Source organism: Echinococcus granulosus, assembly GCF_000524195.1.
Source record: "Echinococcus granulosus chromosome Unknown EG_S00128, whole genome shotgun sequence".
Taxonomy (NCBI): domain Eukaryota; kingdom Metazoa; phylum Platyhelminthes; class Cestoda; order Cyclophyllidea; family Taeniidae; genus Echinococcus; species Echinococcus granulosus.
In genome coordinates, this window is record NW_020170508.1 from 110,437 (window position 1) to 112,182 (window position 1,746).

The 1,746-nt window shown below is 49.4% G+C and overlaps 1 protein-coding gene across 1 annotated transcript in view; it reads right to left on the reverse strand.

Moving 5' to 3' along the window:
• Positions 1 to 1,746, reverse strand: part of EGR_09020 (hypothetical protein) — a gene marked incomplete at both ends in the record, with an annotated part of 3,710 nt that overhangs the window by 337 nt on the left and 1,627 nt on the right. The gene's annotated exons all lie outside the window — the stretch shown is intronic.

A 1,746-nucleotide genomic window follows, 5' to 3' on the forward strand; every position in this document is an offset into this window, starting at 1 on the left:
TGGTGGTGGTGGCAGTGGCAGTGGAAGCAGAAGTAGAAGTGGATTTAGAGGCCAATTTCTGGCCACTCGCCTTCACGAGCAACTCAATCCACGAGAGCACACAAGGAGTGAGCAAAGGGAGGGGCATTAGTGAATTGGGGTCGCTCTCGCATGATTCGATGCATCAGGAGGGAAGGAGAGGAATCATTGTGCATCCATGGTGCATCACGGTGTACGTGCGACGCCTTCTGGTAACTGAGAGGTCTTGCCAAAGAAAGAAGCGTCTGTTCGCACCACATCAACCCCTCATGATTTCTTCTTACACTTATTTATTTGTTTGTTTGTCTATACGTAGCACCGTGAGGCCTTTCCCGATGAGAATGTAGCCATTAGTGGCATTGGAAGGGCGAGCGAAGAAAGGAGGCGCATGAGTGGGAAGAAGGTGGAGAGGGTGAGTTGTTGCCAAAGATATCACCGAAGTGAGGTAGTAGCAGGCATTATTAGTGATGTTGCGTTTAAGTGAGTGAATAGGGAGTGAGTAAAGGTGGGTCAGAAGGAGTGAGATGGAGTTGGAGGGAATTGGAGGGAGTTGATGTAGGCGGTATCAGCTTGAGGGAGCCCTTGCAATCACTATCACAACAGGACCACGGTGAGGCAGTTTGTTGTGTCGATTCCATGCGACTCGACTGGACTCGACTCGCCACTTACTCGAAGCGAATTGAGTCCACTCGACGAGGTGCTTACCTACTCCACCACTTGGTTGGGTTAAGTGTTACAGTAATTTTCACTGGTCCGATTTGTTCATGCGCAAACCTCCACCGTGTGGCATCTCACACCTAACCTGACCTTTCCCAGTGGTAGTCCCTCGTGTCCTGACTCGCCTTTTCCTGCCTTTTCCTGTCTTATCGTGTCCTGGCCTGTTCTGTTCACCAGCCACGACAACATAATGACGTGGTGCACAGGAATGTGGAGTAAACAAACACATCGTTTCTGGTGTTCGTAGTCGTCGTCCTGTGTTGGGTGTCAGCTAACTCATCCAGACGAGAAATGTCGACTTGGCAAGTAGAAATGGGCCAATGGGAGGACAGATTGGAGGAGAGGAATGGGGAAGTGGAGGGAGGGAGGAGGAGGAAGAGGGAAAGGAGGAGAAGGTGGATGTGGGTGGAACAGATGTGCTCTGCATTGAATGGCTTTCACAAGGCTTTTTTCCAGCACATTGAAGGACTGTTTGTGACCGTCGATGCTGATCATGTTTCCTGAGCTAGCTAAGATGGGAATTATTGGTAGTCATTCTCAACACGCCACCACCACACACTGTTTTAAAACCACCTCCTCTCAACCAATGTCGCATTTTGTCACGAGTGGTTGTGAACAGTACAAGTGAGGTTGAATGCTGTGTGATTGCATGGAAGTAGGTGAGAGGGAGAATGGATGGCTTGTGTGGAATAGGGAGTGGCCAAAAAATGAGGACGGTCGTCTATCTCTCCACATTGTCGAGAGCACACTCCATGAAGCATTCGTTGTCCACCAGGGTGTCTCTCCCATTAACACTTACTAACTGTTCACAGTGTCACAGTGACCATTTGACAGGAAATCAGGCGAAGTGTTTGGTAGAAAATGGGCTTGATTTGTGTCGCTGGAAGTTGGTTTCATTATTTTGTACTAGTCACCACCTTCTGGAGCATTGGGCTATTGGGTGGAGGGAAGCAGGATTGGTGACGACTTCCTTTCGGTGTATTTTCGTAGGTGGAAGGCGATCGCGCACTG